Here is a 12,366-nt window from a genome sequence, read left to right as displayed (position 1 = left end):
GTCTCCCTCAATACCCACTGACCCTCACCCACAGGGACCGAGAGGCTCCTGTCTCTCTCAGTGCCCACTGACCCTCGCCCACAGGGACCGAGAGGCTCCTGTCTCCCTCAGTACCCACTGACCCTCACCCACAGGGACCGAGAGGCTCCTGTCTCTCTCAGTGCCCACTGACCCTCGCCCACAGGGACCAAGAGGCTCCTGTCTCCCTCAGTACCCACTGACCCTCACCCACAGGGACCGAGAGGCTCCTGTCTCCCTCAGTACCCACTGACCCTCGCACACAGGGACCGAGAGGCTCCTGTCTCCCTCAGTACCCACTGACCCTCACCCACAGGGACCGAGAGGCTCCCGTCTCCCTCAGTACCCACTGACCCTCGCACACATGGACTGAGAGGCTCCGGTCTCCCTCAGTACCCACTGACCCTCGCCCACAGGGATCGAGAGACTCCTGTCTCCCTCAGTACCCGTTGACCCTCACCCACAGAGACCGAGTGGTTCCTGTCTCCCTCAGTACCCACTGACCCTCGCCCACAGGGACCAAGAGGCTCCTGTCTCCCTCAGTACCCACTGACCCTCGCCCACAGGGATCGAGAGACTCCTGTCTCCCTCAGTATCCACTGACCCTCCCACACATGGACTGAGAGGCTCCGGTCTCCCTCAGTACCCACTGACCCTCGCCCACAGGGATCGAGAGACTCCTGTCTCCCTCAGTATCCACTGACCCTCCCACACATGGACTGAGAGGCTCCGGTCTCCCTCAGTACCCACTGACCCTCGCCCACAGGGATCGAGAGACTCCTGTCTCCCTCAGTACCCGTTGACCCTCACCCACAGAGACCGAGTGGTTCCTGTCTCCCTCAGTACCCACTGACCCTCGCCCACAGGGACCGAGAGGCTCCTGTCTCCCTCAGCACCCACTGACCCTCACCCACAGGGCCCGAGAGGCTCCTGTATCCCTCAGTACCCACTGACCCTCGCCCACAGGGACCGAGAGGCTCCTGTCTCCCTCAGTACCCACTGATCCTCACCCACAGCGACCGAGAGGCTTCTGTCTCCCTCAGTACCCACTGACTCTCACCCACAGGGACTGAGAGGCTCCTGTGTCCCTCAGTACCCACTGACCCTCGCCCACAGGGACCGGGAGGCTCCTGTCTCCCTCAGTGTCCACTGACCCTCCCCAACAGGGACCGAGGGGCTCCTGTCTCCCTCAGTACCCACTGACCCTCACCCACAGGGGCCAAGAGGCTTCTGTCTCCCTCAGTACCCACTGACCCTCACCCACAGAGACCGAGAGGCTCCTGCCTCCCTCAGTACCCACTGACTCTCACCCACAGGGACTGAGAGGCTCCCATCTCCCACAGTACCCACTGACCCTCCCCCACAGGGACCGAGAGGCTCCTGTCTCTCTCAGTACCCACTGACCCTCACCCACAGGGACCGAGAGGCTCCTGTCTCCCTCAGTACCCACTGACCCTCGCACACAGGGACTGAGAGGCTCCCGTCTCCCTTAGTACCCACTGACCCTCGCCCACAGGGATCGAGAGGCTCCTGTCTCCCTCAGTACCCATTGACCCTCACCCACAGAGACCGAGAGGTTCCTGTCTCCCTCAGTACCCACTGACCCTCGCCCACGGGGACCGAGGGGCTCCTGTCTCCCTCAGTACCCACTGACCCTCACCCACAGGGACCGGGGGGCTCCTGCCTCCCTCAGTACCCGTTGACCCTCACCCACAGGGATCGAGAGGTTCCTGTCTCCCTCAGTACCCACTGACCCTCGCCCACAGGGACCGAGAGGTTCCTGTCTCCCTCAGTACCCACTGACCCTCGCCCACGGGGACCGAGGGGCTCCTGTCTCCCTCAGTACCCGTTGACCCTCACCCACAGGGCCCGAGAGGCTCCTGTATCCCTCAGTACCCACTGACCCTCACCCACAGAGACCGAGAGGTTCCTGTCTCCCTCAGTGCCCACTGACCCTCGCCCACGGGGACCGAGAGACTCCTGTCTCCCTCAGTACCCACTGACCCTCGCCCACAGGGACCATGAGGCTCCCATCTCCCTCAGTACCCACTGGCCCTCACCCACAGGGACCGAGAGGCTCCTGTCTCCCTCAGTACCCACTGACCCTCGCCCACGGGGACCGTGAGGCTGCTGTCTCCCTCAGTACCCGTTGACCCTCACCCACAGAGACCGAGAGGTTCCTGTCTCCCTCAGTACCCACTGACCCTCGCCCACGGGGACCGTGAGGCTCCCGTCTCCCTCAGTGACCACAGACCCTCGCCCACAGGGACCGTGAGGCTCCCGTCTCCCTCAGTGCCCACTGACCCTCGCCCACAGAGACCGAGAGGCTCCTGTCTCCCTCCTTACAAAGCAGGAAAGGCTCCATCCCCCGACTTGTGCTCTGTTGGTCAATCTCACATCCAGTTTGTTAGTGTGCCCCACACACTCACACACTCGTACATTCACACACTCACACACACAGTCACACACACACTGACACACAGACTCACACACACACTCACACACACTCTCACGCACATACACACACGCTGTCACACACGCCCTCACACACACATTCACACACACACAAACACTCACACTCACACACACTCTCACACACACACACACACCAGGAAAGGCCTCGGTTCCATTCCCGGTGTGTATGTGGGCGCGTAGAGAGAGGAAGAGAGATTCCTTGTGTATCCTACCAAGTTGAGTTGCAGTCGGCGTCTGTCTTGGAGCTGAGATTTTGAAAGCTCGAGTGCTGTTTGTCCGGTTAGGCAGCATTCCAATCAAAGCTCACGTGACATCTGGATTTGTCCGAGACAGCAGCAGAACATAATGAGGGGCATGCGGGAGAATCCAGGGTTCCGAGGATCATATCCTGAGGACTTCGGCTCCCAGATGTAAATAAAATCAGCGCGAGTCATTGAAACAGGGGAACAGATATGGTGAACTCTGCACTCTCTCTCTGCTTACCAGTGAGTCGAATGGCTAACATTCAAGGAAATAATGCATAATTTGCAACAAACACATATTCCTCTAGGGCATAAAAACCCAAAAAGAAAAGTGATCCAACCATGGCCAACAAAAGAAATTAAAGCTAGTATTACGTCAAAGGAGGAAGCTTATAAAGTTGCCGGAAAAAGCGGTCAGCCCGAGGATTGGGATCTTTTTAGAAATCAGCAAAGGGGTGTGGTAAACCACTGTTTGTATTCCTGTTTGTCCTGTTTGTATTCCACTGTGTACATGCCTGGACATGCCTCGGCTGACTCCTCCCACAGGTCCTAGTATAAAGGTGACTGCTCCCCAGCCCTTAGTATCATGGACCGGTCGACCACGCGAGGCAAACCTCCATTCTGTTGTTAATAAAAGCCTTTGGTTACTCTTCTAACTCTCAGTCTTTTATGAGTAATTGATAGCGCATCAATTTTATTAACAACATTTTTATAATGGAGAAGATCCTCACACCAGCATGCCTGGTCTTAGATCATCGGGAGGCGGACTCATCCACCAAGTTTACTCACTGGCTTAAGTGTTTCGAAAAATTCCTGACCGCCTCCGAAGCAATCAAATCGGACGAGGACAAACTGGATGTCCTGACCTCCAAAGTGAACCACCGAGTGTACTCGGTCATCCAAGACGCGACCTCGTACGCGGACGCTATCAAGCTCCTCAAGGACCAGTACACGCGCCCAGTGAACGAAGTGTACGCCAGGCACCTCCTGGGGAGTCGTAAACAACAACCTGGGGAATCGACCGTGGAATACCTTCAGGCACTGTCTGTGCTTGGCCGGGCCTGTGGTTGTAAGGATGTAAAGGCCGCCGTGTACACAGAGGAACTTATCCGGGACGCTTTTGTAGCGGGCCACAGATCCAATTACACCCGACAGCGACTGTTGGAGCAGAGTAACCTCGACCTCAACAAGGCCTCTGAACTCGCACTATCGTTGGATGCAGCCTACCAGGGCATGGATGCCTACTCCTCTGCACCGTGGACGCCGCGGGGAATGACAGCCTGGGACACGGTAGGACCGCCTCATAGCGCCGTGCCACCCCAGCCACACCCCAACAACGGCCCAACTACCGCAGCAGTGTCCCAAGGCCAGACAGCAGTGCCCCAAGGCCAGAAATGCTACTTCTGTGGCCAGGCAAAACACCCCAGAGCGCGCTGCCCGGCGAAAAACGCGATCTGCTCGGGCTGCGGGAAGAAGGGACACTACGCTAGCGTCTGCAGGGCCAAAGCCACCCCGAACCCCAGCAGCGCCGCGTGTGGGCCATGCGGGCCGCCATCTTGGACCTCCCCGGCCATGTGCGAATCACCGGTACAGCAGCCATTTTGGACGCCTCCAGCCACATGGGGATCATGGACGCCGCCATCTTGGACGACAGCCGGGACGCAGCAGGCCCCCGACACCGCCTCATCTGATACCCGCAGCGACACACCGACCCCTACGCTGGCATCCGTTACACTGGACCAAGCGAGACCGCACCAACTGGCCAGTTCCACAATGGACATTAAGGTAAATGGTCACGATACAATCTGCCTTTTTGACTCTGGGAGCACGGAGAGCTTCATCCACCCCGACACGGTGCGGCGTTGCTCTCTCCCAGTCCTGCCTGCGCAACAGCGGATTTCTATGGCCTCCGAGTCCCAGTCGGCGGACATCGGCGGCTACTGCGTGGTGACACTCGTAGTAGACGGGACCGTGTACGATCATTTTAAACTTCTGGTCCTGCCTGACCTCTGCGCTGCCGTCCTGCTGGGGTTAGATTTTCAGTGCCACCTTAAAAGTGTTACGATGGCGTACGGTGGACCCCTACCCCCACTCACAGTCCGCAGCCAGCAGCTTCCAAACTGCCCGCCGCGCACCAGGTGCAACCTCTCCACACTCAGAGTCACCCCCCCCCAACTGTTTGCTAACCTCACCCCCGACTGTATGCCCATCGCCACAAAGAGCAGGCGATACAGTGCCGGGGACAGGGTTTTCATTAAAACCGAAGTGGAGCGGCTCCTGAAAGAAGGGATTATTGAGGGCAGCACCAGCCCCTGGCGAGCCCAGGTTGTGGTCGTTAAGACCGGCGAGAAGCAGCGCCTGGTCATCGACTACAGCCAGACAATAAATCGCTACACCCTGCTGGACGCCTACCCACTCCCCCGTATAGCTGATATGGTCAACCAGATCGCGCAGTACCGCGTCTTCTCGACCATTGACCTGAAATCAGCGTACCACCAGCTCCCCATCCGCCCTGAGGACCGCCAGTACACTGCCTTTGAGGCAAACGGCCGCCTCTATCACTTCCTTAGGGTTCCCTTTGGCGTCACCAACGGGGTCTCCGTCTTCCAAAGGGAGATGGACCGGATGGTAGATCAAAATGCGTTGCAGGCCACTTTCCCATATCTGGACAATGTGACCATCTGCGGCCGTGACTTGCAGGACCATGACGCAAACCTCGAAAAATTCCTCCGCACCGCCCAACTCCTAAACCTGACATATAACAAGGAGAAGTGCATATTCCGCACAAACCGCCTCGCCATCCTTGGCTGTGTTGTGGAACACGGAGTCATCGGCCCCGACCCCGACCCCGACCGGATGCGTCCCCTTATGGAACTTCCACTGCCCCACTGCCTCAAGGCCCTGAAGAGGTGCCTAGGGTTTTTCTCCTATTACGCCCAGTGGGTCCCCTACTATGCGGACAAGGCCCGTCCGCTGATCAAGTCCACCTCTTTTCCCTTGACGGCAGAGGCCCGCTTAGCCTTCCACCGTATCAAGGAGGACATTGCCAAAGCCACCATGCACGCAGTGGACGAATCCATCCCCTTCCAGGTGGAAAGCGATGCGTCCGACTTTGCCCTGGCCGCTACCCTCAATCAGGCGGGGAGACCCGTGGCCTTCTTTTCACGAACCCTCCAAGGCCCGGAGACCAGACACTCCGCTGTTGAGAAGGAGGCCCAGGCGATTGTGGAGGCTGTGCGTCATTGGAGGCACTACCTGGCCGGAAAACGATTTACCCTGCTCACTGACCAGCGTTCAGTTGCTTTTATGTTTAACAACAAGCAGAGGGGCAAAATCAAAAATGACAAGATCTTGAGGTGGAGAATCGAACTTTCCACCTACAACTACGAGATCTTGTACCGGCCCGGGAAGCTAAATGAACCCCCGGATGCGCTATCGCGTGGCACCTGCGCCAGCGCGCAGATCGATAGACTGCGGGCCCTCCACAATGACCTCTGCCACCCGGGGGTCACCAGGTTCTTCCACTTCATCAAGGCCCGCAACCTGCCTTACTCTATTGAGGAGGTCAGGACCATGACCAGGAACTGCCAAGTCTGCGCTGAGTGCAAACCGCACTTTTATAGACCAGACAGGGCCCACCTGATAAAAGCCACTCGCCCCTTCGAGCGCCTGAGCGTCGATTTTAAAGGGCCTCTCCCCTCCTCCGACCGCAATGTGTACTTCCTCAATATTATTGATGAGTACTCCAGTTTCCCGTTCGCCTTCCCCTGCCCGGACATGACCAGTGCCACGGTCATTAAATGTCTGAACAACCTCTTCACCCTGTTCGGCTTCCCCAGCTATATCCATAGCGACCGGGGCTCATCGTTTATGAGCGACGAACTCCGTCAGTACCTGCTAACTAGGGGTATTGCCACAAGCAGGACCACCAGTTACAACCCCCGGGGGAATGGACAGGTGGAAAGAGAAAATGCGACAGTTTGGAAGGCCGTCCTGCTAGCCTTAAAGTCTAGGGGCCTTCCAACCTCCCGCTGGCAGGATGTGCTCCCCGATGCGCTCCACTCTATTCGGTCACTGCTCTGCACTGCCACTAACGCCACCCCTCATGAGAAAATGTTTGTCTTCCCAAGGAAGTCCACATCGGGGACATCGCTACCGCCATGGCTGACATCCCCAGGGCCGGTCCTACTGAGAAGACACGTGAGGACCCATAAAACGGACCCCCTGGTCGAGAGGGTCGACCTCCTCCACGCCAACCCCCAGTATGCTTACATCGCATACCCGGACGGGCGGGAGGACACAGTCTCCATAAGAGACCTTGCACCCTCGGGGGCCGCAGTAACCCACTACCCACTACCACCCCCCCCCACGATCCGATATCCAGCCCCAGCAGACGGCAGGCCTGGGCCCCGCGACCCGCTCGACATCTACGAGGACGACACGCCTGTGCCACAGCCTACGCAGGACTCGACGCCGGAAACTTCACTACCCCTGCCGTCGCCACGCCGATCACAGCGGCAGACAAGACCTCCGGAGAGACTCCAATACACTAACTTTTAATACACTTCACCCCGCCGGACTCAATTTTAAACAAGGGGTGAATGTGGTAAACCACTGTTTGTATTCCTGTTTGTCCTGTTTGTATTCCACTGTGTACATGCCTGGACATGCCTCGGCTGACTCCTCCCACAGGTCCTAGTATAAAGGTGACTGCTCCCCAGCCCTTAGTATCATGGACCGGTCGACCACGCGAGGCAGACCTCCATTCTGTTGTTAATAAAAGCCTTTGGTTACTCTTCTAACTCTCAGTCTTTTATGAGTAATTGATAGCGCATCAAGGGGGACCAAGAAATTGATAAAGAAAGGGAAAATGGAATATAGCACAAACTAGCGAAAAATATAAAACGGATTGTAAAAGCTTCTATAGGTATGTGAAAAGGAAAAGACTGGCGAAGGTAAATGTAGGTCCTTTACAGTCAGAGACGGGAGAATTTATAATGGGGAATGAGGAAATGGCAGAGAAATTAAATAAATACTTTGTTTCTGTCTTCACGGAGGAAGACATAAAAAACCTCCCAGAAATACGAGAAAACCAAGGGTGTGGCGAGAATGAGGAACTTAAAGAAATTAGTATTAATAAAAAAAAGTACTAGCAAAATTGATGGGACTAAAAGTCGATAAATCCCAAGGACCAGATGACCTACATCCTAGGGTTTTGAAAGAGGTGGCCATTGGGATATTGGACGCATTGGTTGTCATCTTCCAAAATTCTATAGATTCTGGAACGGTTCCTGCAGATTGGAGGACAGCAAATGTAACCCCGCTATTTAACAAAGGAGGGAGAGGGGGAACTACAGACCTGTTAGCCTCACATCAGTAGTTGGGAAAATGCTGGAATCTATTATAAAGGGTGCAATAACTGGGCATTTAGAAACTAAAATAAGATTGGGCAGAGTCAACATGGATTTATGAAAGGGAAATCCTGTTTAACAAACCTATTGGAGTTCTTTGAGGATGTAACTAGTGGAATAGACAAAGGGGAACTGGTAGATGTGGTGTATTTGGATTTTCAGAATGCCTTTGATAAGGTCCCACACAAGAGTTTGGTGAACAAAATTAGGGCACATTGAATTGGGGGTAATATACTAGCATGGATTGAGAATTGGTTAACAGACAGAAAACAAAGAGTAGGGATAAACAGGTCTTTTTCAGGATGGCAGGCTGTGACTAGTGGGGTACCACAAGGATCGGTGCTTGGGCCCCACCTATTCACAATCTATATCAATGATTTGGATGAGGGGACTAAATGTAACATTTCCAAATTTGCTGATGATACAAAGCTAGGTGGCAGTGTCAGTTGTGAAGAGGATGTGAAGAGTCTTCAAGGGGATCTCGACAGGCTCAGTGAGTGGGCGAGAACATGGCAGATGGAATATAATGTGGATAAATGTGAAGTTATCCGCTTTGGTAGAAAAAACAGAAAGGTAGAGTATTTCCTAAATGGTGAAAGATTGGGGAGTGCAGATGCTCAAAGGGACCTGGGTGTCCTTGTATACGAGTCACTGAAAGTGAATGTGCAGGTGCAGCAAGCCATTAGGAAGGCAAATGGTATGCTGGCCTTCATTACAAGAGGATTTGAGTACAGGAGTAAAGAAGTCTTACTCCAATTATATAGGGCCTTGGTGAGACCACACCTGGAGTACTGTGTACAATTTTGGTCTCCTCACCTAAGGAAGGATATACTTGCCATAGAGGGAGTGCAACGAAGGTTCACGAGATTGATTCCTGGGATGGCGGGACTGTCGTATGAGAAGAGATTGAGTAAACTAGGCCTGTATTCTCTTGAATTCAGAAGAATGAGAGGAGGTCTCATTGAAGCATACAAAATTATTACAGGGCTTGATAGGGTGGATGCTGGGAGAATGTTTCCCTTGGCTGGGGAGTCTAGAACCAGGGGCCACAGCCTCAGGATAAAGGGTCGGCCATTCAGGACTGAGATGAGAAGAAATTTCTTCACACAGAGGGGGGGTGAATCTTTGGAATTCTCTACCCCAGAGGGCTGTGGAGGCTCAGTCATTGGGTATATTCAAAACAGAAGTCGGTAGGTGTCTGACTAGTAAGGGCATCAAGGGATATGGCGATAGGGCCAGTGAATGGAGTTGAGGCAGAAGATCAGCCATGATCTCATTGAATGGTGGAGCAGGCTCGAAGGACCGAATGGCCTGCTCCTGCTCCTATTTCTTATGTTCTTATGTCCAGACAGTTGTCTATATGGCCGCAGGCGTAACTCCAGGATGGTATGTTGCCTCCCTGGTGCCAGGGTCAAGGATGTCACTGAGCGGCTGCAGGACACTCTGAGGGGGGAGGGTGAACAGCCAGAGGTCATTGTCCATATCAGTACCTACGACATAGGCAGAAAGAGGGTTGAGGTCCTGCAGGCAGACTATGTATGCTTCAGTTAAATCATAGAGGGGGGCTTTTATGATTGAGTCTGAGTACGTTTGTGAGATTCAGTCGGATCACAATAAGGGTTTTTGTGATTTGAGTCCGGGTAACTGTATATGTAACAGTCGAATCGCGGACGGGTTTAACTGTGTCATATTTATTTATTTATTTATTTTCTTTAGTGCAGATAGAGGCCATTTCGGCCCATCGAGCCTGCACCGACACATATCCCACCCGATCCCCGTAACCCCTACACCAACACATATCCCACCCTATCCCCGTAACCCCACGTATTTAATCCCCCTAACACTAAGGGTCAATTTATCATAGCCAATCAACCTAACCCGCACATCTTTGGACTGTGGGAGGAAACCGGAGCACCCGGAGGAAACCCACGCAAACACGGGGAGAATGTGCAAACTCCACACAGACAGTCGCCCGAGGCCGGATTCGAACCCGGGTCCCTGGCGCTGTGAGGCAATGCCAATGACCCTTGCATAGGGGTTTGTATTTTGGGGTTGTTAGCCTAATATAAGTCGTAGGAATTTATACTGGGGAAGTAATCGTGTGTGTGCGTGTGTGTGTTCAATAAATAAAAGAATCAAAGTTTGAGCCAAAACCCTGTGCCGTGTGTATTTTGTTCTTATAATGCCTGGGGCCAGACACTCGGGTCCCCACGGGTGAGTACGCGCTGGGTACTCACGCGTAGGGCCAACAAAAGTACCGGTTTCGTGCACGCACTGCGCCTGCGCGGGAAACCGGACCGTCCATTCCCTTAAAGGAAGGGGTTCACAGGTCGAACGCGTGCGCCGGAGAGGCAGCGCGTATGCCTGGAACTTCCATTTTTTTTGCAGGTCTGCTTTTAACAAGGTAAGAGGTTAATTAAGTAAAATTAAAACATTTTTTCCACAGCTTTATCATTTTGAAATACTTTAAAGAAAGGTAAGTTTCTTTTTAGCCCCTTTAGAAACTGTAATTAATTTTTTCAAAAATTTAAATTTTTGTTAAGATAGTTAATTTATGTAATTTATAGTTATTTTAAAAATGTGATGTTTTAAAAAAAAATTATTTGAAGTTTTACTTGGGTTTTGGGGCCGATTTCTATTCATGGATTTGACAGGTCTTCCTGCTACCAATGGCTCCCCATGGCCCACGTGATCCCAGGGGACGCTTCGAACTAACTGCGCCCCTGGGATACACAAGCACTGTGCGCCGGCAGTTGGAGGAGGCCCCGGATCGGAATCCCACGCGGGCCCACAGCTCAACGGCCGGCGCGCAAGGTAAGTGCAGGTCGGGGGGGCTTGCACCCGCGGGAAGCCTCCAACCCGAATTTCTGGCCCCTGATGTCCAAGAACTGTGTGTAACGGGGGGGGGGACCCGGTGTTGTGTATGTACCTTTAAGGGAATAACTGGTCTTAGATTGCAGTACCGGCAGTGACCACCCCTGTATAAAAGGCCCTAGCAGGCTTCTGTAGTTTCAGTTTCAAGCTGCCTCTTGTTCAGTAAAGTACCTGTTAAACTGTTCTCCCGAAGTCCGTGTATGATTGATTCGCGGACTTTACACCCGGTGTCGGAGAAAACCCCTTACAGATGGGGCTGCAACTGCACAAGATAAAAAATCACGGGATTGGGGGTAATATACTGGCATGGGTGGAAGATTGGCTATCTAACAGAAAACAGAGAGTGGGGATAAATGGTTCATTCTCGGGTTGGCAATCAATGACTAGTGGTGTTCCGCAGGGGTCGGTGCTGGGACCCCAACTCTTTACAATCTATATTAACGATTTGGAGGAGGGGACCAAGTGCAGCGTATCCAAGTTTGCCGACGATACAAAGATGGGAGGGAAAGCAGTAAGTGAGGAGGACATAAAAAACCTGCAAAAGGACAATGACAGGCTGAGTGAGTGGGCAGAAATTTGGCAGATGGAATATAATGTTGGAAAGTCTGAGGTTATGCACTTTGGCAGAAAAAATCAAAGAGCAAGTTATTACCTAAATGGAAAGAAACTGCAAAGTGCTACAGTACAAAGGGATCTGGGGGTCCTGGTGCATGAAACACAGAAGGTTAGTATGCAGGTGCAGCAGGTGATCAGGAAGGCCAATGGAATCTTGGCTTTTATTGCAAGGGGGATGGAGTATAAAAGCAGGGAAGTCTTGCTTCAGTTATACAGGGTACTGGTGAGGCCACACCTGGAATACTGCGTACAGTTTTGGTTTCCATATTTAAGAAAAGATATACTTGCTCTCGAGGCGGTTCAGAGAAGGTTCACTCGGTTGATTCCGGAGATGAGGGGGTTGACGTATGAGGAAAGGTTGAGTAGGTTGGGCCTCTACTCATTGGAATTCAGAAGAATGAGAGGCGATCTTATCGAAACATATAAGATTGTGAGGGGGCTTGATCGGGTGGATACGGGGAGGATGGTTCCACTGATGGGTGAGACTAGAACTAGGCGGCATAATCTTAGAATAAGGGGCCGCCGTTTCAAAACTGAGATGAGGAGAAACTTCTTCACTCAGAGGGTAGTAAATCTATGGAATTTGCTACCTCAGAGAGCTGTGGAAGCTGCAACATTAAATACATTTAAAACGGAGATAGACAGTTTCCTAGCTGATAAGGGAATTAGGGGTTACAGGGAGAGGGCAGGGAAGTGGACGTGAGTCTGGGTTCGGATCAGCCATGATCCTA

At 53.2% G+C, this 12,366-nt stretch overlaps 1 protein-coding gene across 1 annotated transcript in view; it reads right to left on the bottom strand.

Moving 5' to 3' along the window:
- LOC147094592 (sulfotransferase 1 family member D1-like) overlaps positions 1-3,217 on the bottom strand; it is a 40,405-nt gene extending 37,188 nt beyond the window's left edge. The window contains exon 1 of the mRNA XM_085974430.1: positions 2,706-3,217. The gene's annotated coding sequence lies outside the window, so the exon portion shown is untranslated. The remainder of the gene's footprint in view (positions 1-2,705) is intronic.
- Positions 3,218-12,366: the final 9,149 nt, after the last annotated feature.

The sequence above is a fragment of the Somniosus microcephalus genome, unplaced genomic scaffold (assembly GCF_052327205.1).
Source record: "Somniosus microcephalus isolate GS21.2 unplaced genomic scaffold, FLI_Smic_1.0 unresolved_chr1, whole genome shotgun sequence".
In the NCBI taxonomy this organism is placed as follows: Eukaryota; Metazoa; Chordata; class Chondrichthyes; order Squaliformes; family Somniosidae; genus Somniosus; species Somniosus microcephalus.
This window is presented reverse-complemented; position numbering and strand designations above follow the sequence as displayed.